The 12690-nt window shown below is 36.4% G+C and overlaps 1 protein-coding gene across 8 annotated transcripts in view; it reads left to right on the plus strand.

Annotated features, from left to right (window-relative positions):
- Positions 1–12690, plus strand: part of USP9X (ubiquitin specific peptidase 9 X-linked) — a 106550-nt gene that overhangs the window by 17074 nt on the left and 76786 nt on the right. The window lies entirely within an intron of this gene.

The following is a 12690-nucleotide window of genomic DNA, read 5'->3' on the forward strand; positions in this document are numbered from 1 at the left end:
ATCTCTACACTGAGTCCACAGAAATCTAATTGACGTAATCTGTGGGAACAGACATAACAATCATCCGCCAGAATAGGACCAGGGTCATTGTGGAAACATTATAAATTGCTCACATGGCAATTCAAGTTAAAGGTGAAGAAATTTAAAACCCCTTGAAAGCCAAAATGTGACCTTAAGTGTATCCCACCAGAATTTAGAGACCATCTCCAGAATAGTTTTGATGCACTGAACAAGTTGTGGGGTGACATCAAAGATATCATACACAAAGAATGATCACTAAAGGCACATCAAAAATCTCTGAAACGTGCACTTGAACATGGAGAAACTAAAGCAACTGGAGGACAGGATAAAAGATTTGAACAGAAAATTTCAAAGGACAGCCCAAGAAGTCAAAGTATTAGAACGAAAAGTGCAAAGACTTGAAGTTAGAAAACCGAAAAGCATTTACAGCATATCTCAAGTTGTTTGGGGGGTGGGGGATATATAGTTTCTGTGCCAAAAAATAGTTGGCATTTAACTATTTCAGGTGACGGCATATGTGAGAGGGCTTTTTAAGTTTGTAGGGAAATTAGATTACTCTTGAATTTCATTTTCTCACAAATATTTTGTAGACCACTTATAAATATAACCGAAGGAAAATGTCTCTAGTTGCACTGAAGGCATTGTTGGAAAACAAGGCTCTAGGAATTGACCAGAATACCCATTGAAATGTTCATAAAAAATGGATGCAGCGCTGGGTGCTGGAGATGTTGACTCATTTATGCCAAGAAATTTGGAAGACCTGGCTTATGACCTAGAAGAGATCGGTATTTGTTCCCTTTCCAAAAAAAGATCGCCCAACAGAACGTGGAAATACTCGGAGAGTATTATTTTAATCATACATAAGGTTTTGCTGAAATTAATACTTTAAACATTGTAGCAAGAACAGCGGGGAGCTACCAGAAATTCCAGGTGAATTCAGAAGACGATGTGGGAAGAGGGGTGTCATTGATTGAAGTCACTTGGCTGAAAGCAGAGAATATGAGAAAGATGTCTGCTTGTGTTCCGTTGATAATGCAACGAGGCATTAGACGGTGTGGAGCATAGTAAACTAGCTGATACGGAGGATGGGAATTGAGGGTACATAAATTGTGCTATGCAGAACCTGTTACATAGATCAAGAGAAAATTGTTTGACCAGAACAAGGGGGATACTGCATGGTGTAAAATAGGGAAAGGTGTGTGTTACGGTTATATCCTTCCATACTTACTCAATCTGTTTGCTTAACAAATTGGAGAAGCTGGACTATATGAAGGAGAACGCATATCAGGATTGGAGGAAGATTTATTACCTGCAATGTAGAGGTGACAACCTTGCTTGCCTAAAGCAAGGAGGACTTGAAGCAAGAAATCAAGGACACAATACAGTGGGCCTATCTGTTTCAAAGAACCACTTTTTAAAGCGTTAGATAAAAAATGGGCAGTAACAAAAACAATTCTATTGAAATAAATGGTACAGTTTTAAAAAGATGCTAATAATCCTTAAACTAGAGTAAATATAAGGCTTAAAAAGATGAGAACCTGATGACATAAGAGGGGATGATAGAAGAAGGGTTTGTTTACTGAGGGAGACAAGTCCATAAAATGTGTAAAGATTAGGAAAATTGCCCAAGTGCTTCCTAAACAACATGTGGCTAACTTTCAGAAGGATGTTAGGTGAATTCCCCCTGCCCAAATGGTATGATCAACTTCTGTTACTTGGAGGTGCAAAACTTTGAGTTGAGGTGAAAATAGCTTATGGACTCAGGTGACTTGCAGCTGTTTGCCAGTGAGCTAAATTCCCATCACCAAAGTATATGTAGCAGAACCAATTATATTTATTTATTGAAGCCTTTTTTATAATGTCCATGTTTTTTTTAACTGTCCATGTTTTTGACTACAAATTCCCCATATGTGTCTTATTCTCGGTACTAATTTGCAAATAGTTGTCTTTAGAGCTACTTCTCTCTATTGCTGTTTTTAAGAGCATGGTCTCATTGGACCACTGTAGTAAAAGCCTTGTGTCCTCATTTTACAGGTGAAGAAACTAGAAATTTGTAAGTTTCACATATGTCTGATTGCTAAATGCCTTTGTATACCACACTACTCCTGGCATATCATTTTGTGAGACTTTTAATAGGAAGGCTTAACACTTGTTAGGACTGATGAGATCATTGTATTTTCCTCAGCTGTGAACTTTCCTGAAAGAGACAAAAATGGTGAAGTAGCATAAGAAGATAATGAGGAACAGAAAGTTGGGGTCTGTGTGTGTGTGTGTTCATCTAGATTTGTCCCCTATTCGCTATTTTTAAAAATCATTTTACTGGGGGCTCATACAACTCTTATCACCATCCAAACATACATCAATTATGTAAAGCACATTTGTACATTTGTTACCCGCATCATTCTCAAAACATTTGCTCTCCACATAAGACCCTGGCATCAGCTCATTTTTCTCCCTCCCTCCCTGCTTCATGAACCCTTGATAATTTATAAATTATTATTTTGTCATATCTTACACTATCCAACGTCTCCCTTCACCTACTTTTCTGTTGTCCATCCCCCAGGGAGGAGGTTATATGTAGATCCTTGTAATCGGTTCCCCCTATTCACCCACCCTTCCGGCATTGCCACTCTTAACCACAGGTCCTGCAGGGATCATCTGTCCTGGACTCCCTGTGTTTCCAGTTACTATTTGTACCAGTGTACATCCTCTGGTCTAGCCAGATTTGTAAGGTAGAATTGCGATCATGATAGTGGGGCGGGGAGGAAGCATTTAGGAACTAGAGAAAAGTTGTATGTTTCATCATTGCTACACTGCACCCTGACTGGCTCGTCTCCTCCCTGAGACCCTTCTATAAGGCCAGTGGCCTACAAATGGGCTTTGGGTCTTCACTCCACACTCCCCCTCATTCATAATATGATTTTTTGTTCTTTGATGCCTCGTACCTGATCCCTTTGACACCTCGTGATCACACTATTCCATCTTAGATTGCCTCTTGATACCTCAGCCTCTGTCATGGAAATAATGATTTCTTTTCATAGTGATAGGATTAATGCTTTAATGCTGTTTGGCACATGGAAATGCTCAGTCAATGTCAAAAGGAATTTAAACGTTAAAGTTAGTTCTCTAACTTCCTTTTTGGTTATCTCTTTTTTTGCGCTTATTTCTCCTGTTCTGTGTATCCCTTCTCTCTCCCATCTGTTCATATCACTGATTAGCAATGGATTAAATATAGATTCTACATGTTGAATAGGGTTTTTTTTTAAACACTCAAATATTCACTGGTTTCTGTTGTGTATGATGGGATGCCTATTATTTGGAGAGTTAGAAAGGTTTTTTTTTTAAAGATCTGGACTTTTAAAATAAATAAAATGATAAATCTGAAAGAAAAAAGGATCTGGACTTTAAGGTAAGTGATGCGTGTCTACTGAGCGCCTATGTAGATTATTTCAATCTATTAAAGTTTACTTTTTGACAATGGTAAAAAGTCTACAACTGTTCTGGCATATATCTGACAGAGAAGCATTGAGACGTGAGGAGAGAGTAGTGATGGTTGTAATGGGTAAGGTTGATTATGTCTCAGTTTAGCAGGATCATTAGTCTCAGTGGTTTGTCAGTCATGTAATGACTGTGGTCATCCTTTTATTTTGTGACCTAATGTGGTCATCCTCCATTTTTTGCATAGCCACTTTGATAAAAGAAGTGCAGGTATATGAAGGAAAAAAAATTCCATTCAGAATAAAGCTAATATTGTAAAATACATTGAAATAAACTTAGTCAGAAAAGTAGGTATACTAAAGTAGGTATAAAGGTAGTCATTACAGTTTTGTTTATGATAATGCAAACCTAGGAATCAAATAAATATCCAACAATGATACTGGCTACGTGGTTCTAGTACTTCTAGTATGGGAATATCCAAGCAGTGGAATGTTGTGTAGTTATAAAAAAGACTTGATGGAAAGATTCCCTGAATGCCTAAATGAAACACAGCAGATGGTAGAACATATATCCTATGTGTATAAGCTTGTGTATGTTTTTATGGGCATTTTAGAGTTGAGAAAGACACATTTTGGTGAATTGTATTTTCTACTGTGATTGGTAGAAAGTAGAATTGAAATGTTTCCTAATTTTATTGTATCTAAAAATTTAGGGTTTCTGAGACTGTAAATAGCTATGAGAGAGCCTCATCGGTCTCCCTCAGAGGAGATCATGGGTTTGAACCTTGAACCTAGCACCACCGGGGTTCCTTTTTTAAAAAGATAAACTCAATGTTATCAAGTTGATTTCAACTCATAGTGATTCTTTCAGACAGAACTGCATCTGGCTTTCTCAAAATGCACATTTTCATGGAATTAGAAAACCTCATTCCTGAGGAGCAGCTGGTGGGTTTGAACTTAAGACCTTGCTGTTGGCAGGCCAACTGTAACCCAGAGTATTATAATATGCCACCTGAGCTTATAATACTTATTTTGTTTTCCTGGTGTCTGACACGTTCATTACACGTTCCTATCTCATCTAGTAAGATTAATAGAGCACCAAACTTCAAGATAGCAACTTAGAAGACACTAAGATGGAGCTCTCTTTTAAAACGCACTGCATCGTGTATATGGATTTAGTTTAGGTGATAGCTGGTTAGGCATATTTCATTCACTTAACCATTTCTAACTCATAACTCTTCCACTGATCGGAATTTCCTTCCTACCTGGAGGACTTAACATTTCTTTTTAATGTGTAGGTCGTCTGCTAATGTATTCTTCCAGCTATTACATATGTCCAAAGTGTCTTTATTTAATTTGCCTTTGATTCCAATTTCCTTCTGGGTATTGAATTCTAGGTTTATAATTTCTTAATGATGATGCTCCACTGTCTGCCATGTGTTAGTGATGTATACTGTCATCCTAATCTTTGTTCCTCTGTAATGTTCACTTAACTTTCTGCTGCTTTTAAGATTAAAAAAAAAGAAAAGATTTTCATGACCAGTTTTAGACTAGCTTGCTATTTATAATTGTCTAACAAGTCGTCTCCTAAATTAGTGTCTAAATTTTATTTTTTAGTCTAGAATACATTTCAGCTTTCAGTTCTTAAACATCTAACTTGTAATACCTAACCGTGCGTAGCTGCATTCTTTTAAATCACTGCCATTCTACTTGAATAGACAAGATCTGAATTTCTGGGCAGTGCTGCGCAAATGGTTAATCTTGATTTTTATTGACTACTAATCTCTCTGCCAGCACTGATGGGTTATGTATCACTGTACTTTTATGTTTTGAGAATATTAAACATAAACTCATATAGTGTGTGTTTGAGTTTAGCTTTTTTCACTCAGCATGATGCTCTTCATACCAGGGCAAATTGTCTAGTGTATCACCAATTGGGTCTCATTGCTGATTTCTATTCCTTCAGTGGATGTACCACAGTGTTGATCCATTCACCTAAGTACTTTTGGGTGGTGTAGTTTCTGGTGAGTACAAATAGAGCTGCTAAACCATATGTGTGCCCATATATTTCAATTTTTCTAAGATAAATAGTAAGGAATGCGGTTTCTGAGTTGTATGTTAAGTATCTGTTGAACTTTTAAGCAACTCCACACTTGGCTAGAGTGGCTGCGCTATTTTGCATTTCACCAGTAATGTATGAGAGAGCCAGTTGCTTTATATCCTTGTAAGCATATGGTATTGTCATGTTTTAAATTTTTTTATCCGTATTAATAGATGTGCAATGATATCGCATTATCCTTTTACCTTTCTCTGCTATTTAAATGATGTTGAATATGGTTTCATGTGTTCATTTTCTCAAACTTCTTTGGTGAAATGTCTGTGTGTCTAATTGGATTGTTTTCTTACTCTAGAGTTTACATTCTTTGTATATACCTTGCAATATTTTCTCCCAGTCTGGCATTGCACTTCATCTGCGCAGTGGGCTGCTTTGAAGAGCAAACACTTCACGTTTTGACTAAGTTTAAGCACCCTGTTTGTTTTCCCCTTTTTTGTGACTCTCGCCCTTTAGAGTCTTGTCTTAGAGCATTGTCTTTGCTTTTTCCTTCTAAAAGTTGTATAGTTTTGCATTTAACTTTATATGCCATATGACTCGCTTATAAACATAATACATATGGTGGAAAATTGAGGTCAGTATTCATGTTTTTGCTTGTGGATGCATCGTTTGTTGAAAAGACTTCCATTGAACCCTGTACCTTTGTTGAAAATCCTCTGGCCATACCTGTGTGGATCATTTTCTGGGTTCTAGTCTGGTCAGTTGAGCTGTGTGTCCCTCTGCCAGTACCACACTCTTAGTTACGGTATAGCTGCCGTTGACCTTCTTTATTTGCAGATTTCATACCTGAGAATTTGCTTACTCACAAAATTATACTTGCGATTCCAAAACTAATACTTGGAGCACTTTCAGAGTCATTTGAAGATAAGTACACATATACACAGAGGGGAGAAAAATTTAAGTCACCCAACGCATAAAAGCTGGATTAGTATCAGTGTTCACGAGTACTTTATGGTAGATAGTTAACACAAAAATGAGATATGATTATATAACTTGTTTTAGGTATACTCTACTTCCTTTGCTTTTCCATTTAAGTTTTATAATGAAGTGTCTAGGTGAAAATCCTGTGATTGTGATAGAATTAAGTTAAACTTCCCAATTTTGGAAGAATTGACATCTGCACTACTAATGTTGCATCTTTTGATTTGTGACACCACTTTCCAAAAGTCTAATTTCACCAGTGTAGGGATCCGGCTCTTATTCTGTTTGAAAGACTACCTCTTGATCTATGTACACCATTTATGTGTTCTGGAATTTCCATTCTGCATAATGTTACTCATAATTTGTTACTGTCTCCACAGTTGAATGCCTTTATGTAGTCAGTAAAACACAGGGTAAACATCTTTCTGATATTTTCTGCTTTCAGCCAGAATCCAGCTGACATCGTTATGTGATGATACTCCTCTTTCCATGTCTTCTTAGTGTCGTTTCAATTTCTGGCAGTTATCTGTTGATTTGTTTCTCCATTGATTTTTAAATTAAGCAAAATTGTATTGGGTGTGATACTTGGGTGATATTGTTGGTTAACTTCTGCATTCTGTTGGATAACTTTTCTTTGGAATGGACATAAATAGGGATCTCTTCACAGTTTCTTGGCCTGGATAGCAAGGTGCATCTCTTTTTTGAAACCTCTTAATTGGTATTCTGTCCATTACTGTAGCTTTGTGTTTTGCCTATTTACTTGCAGTGCCGCTTAGACTTCGTTCTGCTGCACAGTTAGCTCTTGAATCATGCTACTTCATCATATATTTGAATAGAAAATAATTATTTTTGTTTCAGTGACTGTTGAGTTGCTGTTCTAGGTGTAGTCTGAATAGATAAATTGTTTATAAAGCTTTTTTTCTCTTGTGTGGGTTATCTTTTCACTTTAGATTTTGTACTTTGAAGCACAAATGTTTTTAATTTTGATAAGCTTTTTCTTGTTGCTTATGTTTTTGGTGTTATGTATGAAAAGCACCACCAAATCCAAGGTCATTAAGATTTACTGCGGTGTTTTCTTCCAAATGTTTGTATTTAATTTTTATATTTTGTTTCATGGTACATTTTGAGTTAATATTTCTATCTGATATGAAACTTTGTTTAGTACATGTGGATGATCATTTATTCCAGCACCACTTATTTGAAAGGATTATTTTTCCCATTGAAATGTTTATGCACTCTTTGTTTCTTACCAAGCATAGTGTGTTTTTCTTTAAACTTACAGTTGCATTCCATTGATCTATCCTATGACATAACAGTACCCAGTTCTTGATTACTACAGCTTTGTAATAAATTTTAAGATTAAGAAGTGAGGGGACTTCCAACTTCAACCCACCCCAAGATTACTCTTAGTAGTCTGGGTTTCTTACTCTTGAGTGTCACACTGAGTATTCTTGATATCTGGATTGGAATCCTTTCATTTTATCAGCAATGTTTTATAGTATTCAGTAAACAAGTTTTGCACTCCTTTTGCCAAATTTATTCCTAATTATTTTTTGATGTTGTCGGAAATTGATTTGTTTCCTTAATTTTTTGTGTGGTGTACGTGCCCTTTCTTCCAAGACACCGGGTGGAATAGACCTCACCAATTTTTATTAGCAGCCAAGTGTTGATCATTTGTACCACTCGGGTCTGCCAGGTGGGTGTTATTCTGCGATTTTACTGGTGAGGAAGTGAAAACTCACTTGCTCAAGATCACTAGGCAACAGGAGCTGATGTAGGCCTTTGGGAAAACAAGCAGAGTGGGGTGATCAACCAATTGGTAAGAATTTGCTCTCAGGATAGTTGATTTTCCAAAGTTTTTTTAATTGAGGTAAAACTATATAAAAAAATTAACTGTCATTTTAAAGTGTAAATTTTGTTATTTAGTACATTCACAGTGCTGTACAGTCATCACTTCTGTCTTGTGTCACCCAAAAGGAAAACCCCATGTTAATTTACAGCCGTTTCCCATTCTTCCCTTCCCCAGCCCATGGCAACCACTAGTGTACATTTTGTCAGATTTATGTAATTATGGATGTTTCCTGGAATATGTTTCAGGATATTACTGTCCAACTATCTTTTAACAATTTGGTTTTAGGAGTGTGTTTAATTTTAAAAAAATCATTTTATTGGAGCCTTATACAACTCTTAACACAATCCGTACATCCATCCATTGTGTCAAGCGAGTGTGTTTAATTTATGAATTACTCAAATTTCTGTTATTAACTCTTAATTTCATTCCACTGTGGTTGGAGAACATATTATTTCAATCATTTCAAGGATATTATTTTTATGGCCTAATATATGGTCTTACTGAGAATGTTCCATATTTAGAGAAGAAAGTATATTCCGCTATTATTAGGTGGAATGATTTATAGATTTCCATGAGATAAATGTTCTATTGCCATGAGATATAGAAGTGGTATTCAATTTCCCCCTTCTTTGTGATATTACTATATAGCATTTATAAATAATATAAATCTAGCAGCGGTTATAATTACCTATTTTTATGAAACATTTGTTATACTTATGTTATCCATTTGATTTGTTTCATTTGTTCCTGTGCATCTGGAGTCTTTTCCTTAGGAATAGTAGCTTTGCTTCTGTCTCTGTGCTAGTGTTAGCAAATAATGGTACATTTCTATATGCTCTAGGCACAGCAATAATTATAGATAGCATTGTTCATGTGGATTTGAATTTCCGAGATTTTCTTGAAGAAACATTTCTCCATTTGTTGTAGAACCATTTCTAGAGGCTAAATGGTTATTGTAAGAAAATTAATTTTCTCCAGTATAGCCAAGGATTGGTTCCTTGGAGACCCTCGTGCAGACCCTCGTGCTAGAATTTGTTCTCTTAGTTTGTTTTGAAGGAATCTTCAAAGTGCCTTTGAGCACTTTGCATATGTCATCCCACTGCCTTGTTGGCCTCCGTATTTTCTGATGAGAAAGTGGTTGTTGATCTTACTGAAGGTCTTTTGTATATGACACATTGCTTCTTACTGCTTTTAGAATTCTCTCTTGTCCTTCAAAAGTTTGACTGTGATCTGTCTCATTTTGAGTCTCTTTGCAGTTAGTTACCTTATTTGAGATGTTTGGTACATAGATTACTTACTTGTCATACTGGGAGTTTTCCATCATTATTTCGTGGAGTATCTTTTTTGGGCCTCCCTCTGTCTTCTTCTGGAACTTCCATGCACATGTGTTTGGGATTCCATGCTTCTTTGATACTCTGTTAATTTTTCTCTTTATCTTCAGTCTAGAATCTCTTTATCTATTACCAAATCTACGAACTCTTCTGACAACTCAAATCTCTTAAATCATTATAATCATTTAATTTTCATGTCAATCACTATATTTTTAACTACAGAATTTCTATTTGTTAATTAAATTTTGTTCTTTATTGTATTTATACATTGCCATTTTGCCTTCTGCATCTTATTTTTGAATGATTTCATTTAAGTATTTGAACAAATTGGGGATAATTTAAAAGTTTGTGGCATGATCACATCATTTTTTAATTCAATTTTTCCATGAACTTTTTCAAGCTCCCTGTATTCCTAAAGACTGCTTTGAAACTGATGACATGTGTGTCCTGGCGAAGGAAGGGTGTTTTGAGACACACACACACACACACACACACACACCACCACCACCACCACCACCACCTCCATGTTTGTTTTTTTTAAATTCTGTTTTTTGCATATCTTTTAATTATTCATGTGTGTGAAAAGTCAGACATTTTAGATACAATGTGGCACCTCTATCTGAATACTGGTGCCTTTATGCCCCAATCCTCTGGGGTGATGGTGGTTTTGAGATAACTACAAGGCTGGTGGTTCAAAGCCACCAGTTTGCTCCTTGCGGGGTATATATCCTCAGAAATCTTTTTATGTAAGGTTACTAGAAGTTGGAAGCAATGAGTTTGGTTTTTGTTTTGTTTATTGACATATTTAAAACCAGTTGCTGTCAAGGTGATTCCAACTCTTGACTGCTCCATTTGTTTCAGAGTAGAACTCCTCAGGTAGGGTTTTGCATGCGTGTACCTTTGGGAAGCAGGCATCAAGACTTTTTCTAAGGTGTCTCTGAAATCAAAACCAAACTCAACTTGTATAGAGTTGATTCCAATTCATAGCACCCTGTAGGACAGAGTAGAGTTTTTCCACATGGCCCTTCAAGATTGTTGGGGTTTTTTTTTTTGTTTTTCCTATCAAAATTGTAATTCTTTATGGGAGTAGAAAGCTTCATCTTTTTTTTTTTTTTCCTGTCACAGAACAGCTGGTGGTTTCAAACTGCTGATTAGCAGCCCCAACACAGAACCCACTATGCCACCAGGATTCTGGCCAACCATTTAGTTAGTAATTTAGCTACTTGCACCACTAGGAATTGATTTAAGTGCAGTCCTTGTGTATGCCCACACCCCTTTCCCCACATGGCATAACCTGTGAATTGCGTTCAGAGGGTACAGCCTTGGACATGCACACTCTAGGATGGACGAAAGTTTCAGCAAGACCTGTCCTTATGTGTCCTTTTATATTATTTACCTCAGTTGATATTAAGAGTAAATGTTTTCCTGAAGTAATTGTCACTTGAGTGCTCTATTGTTTCAGATGTTGCCCTGAGACATAAATTGCCCCATGGTCTGACCCAATTAAACTTTGGCTGTTTTCCAGAGGCCATTCTTGGAAGCTTTTTATGACTTTAGGAGAGCTTTTATTAGCATGCTCCCTGGCTATCTTTGTTAAACTTAGTTGGTTTAAAGTTGAGTTTGTTGCTCTCTGAGTGAGTTACCAACCTCTTAAATGGCTTATCCCCCTTGTTCCTTTTACCAAATCGTTTTCCTATGTCTATAGATAGAGAATTATTGGGAGTTTTGTGTCTATGTGTATGGTTGTCTCTGGGTGGAGCATAAACAACAACATAAGAATACAGTACTAAAATGCTTCTTTCAAATGACTGGTAATACTAAAGACCTGCAAACCAAGGGAACATTCAGTACAATGTAATTTAGCTTGGAAAACACCCCTGCGCCCGCGCACACACAAATTATGTTAAAGAATATAACAAAAGCTTCACACTTAACCCTTTTTTTAAGTGTATAGGGAAAGTCGCAGTCAATTGTGCAAAATGCAGAGAAAAGAGGGGCAACAGAATGGAAAATTGAGAAACAGTGATCAAGCCTTTTCCCCTCCCCTCCAGCACACATCTGCACAAAACTTTCCCGTGGTAGTTAATCTTCACACTCACTCAGGCATCCAGGACTGGAAGAAAAAAGGAAGAAATTGGAGCTAATTTTATATACAGAAAAATGAAGTTGAATTGGTAGCTGATATTTTGAGTGTTCACAAACATTTTTTTTTAAAACTTCTAAGCAGATACAACATGGCTGGAGAAGGTGGTAGATTTCCTTCAGGTGTTTACCAGTTGTGTCTATAAAATGCAAAACATGTGATACATAACTGATAATTGGTACCCTTTAGCTCTATTCTATGACAATGAGTTACATGAGTTGACTGTTAGGGGTAACATGGAAGTTGTGGTCACCTGATTAATAATCCAATAAGGTTCTCGGGCTAGTAGCAAATTAGACTCAATTTTGAGAGAATTTGAAAAATCTGGATGTCTAGGTCCCATTCCCAAATGTTCTAATTCCATCTTGAGAGGGGCGTGGTATCAGGAGGTTTTAAAGTACCTCAACTGATTTTTATGCCCCTTAAAGATGAAAGCACTTGGTCTGGTGAACATAGAATTGAGAGTTTGGTCACATTCTTCTATATGCCTTCGCTAATCAGGATGCAAAAAAAGAATTACCATTATTAGGTAGTTGTGGCTCTGGGTATGCCTGTGGCCAAAAGTTCACTAAAAAATGAAGAGCTGAGATCATAGGACAAATTTTATTGTATCGGAATAGGAGTATGTAGTTTGAATTAGCTCCAGAGAAAAACTTCCAGTGATTTAAAGTTTATCATAAAACCATTGTGAGCATGTTTAAAAAACACTTACAATGTTCTACTTCCAGTGATAAATGTTAGTTTTACAATCCTGAAGTATTTTAGTGAGATTTTATTTTGTCTTAAGCATTTACATTTTACAGTGAAAAACACAGTTATGTCATTCCATAATTTAATGGAAAATAAAGTACCTTGAATATTGTCTTTGGGGT

This window comes from Tenrec ecaudatus, chromosome X (genome assembly GCF_050624435.1).
Source record: "Tenrec ecaudatus isolate mTenEca1 chromosome X, mTenEca1.hap1, whole genome shotgun sequence".
In the NCBI taxonomy this organism is placed as follows: Eukaryota; Metazoa; Chordata; class Mammalia; order Afrosoricida; family Tenrecidae; genus Tenrec; species Tenrec ecaudatus.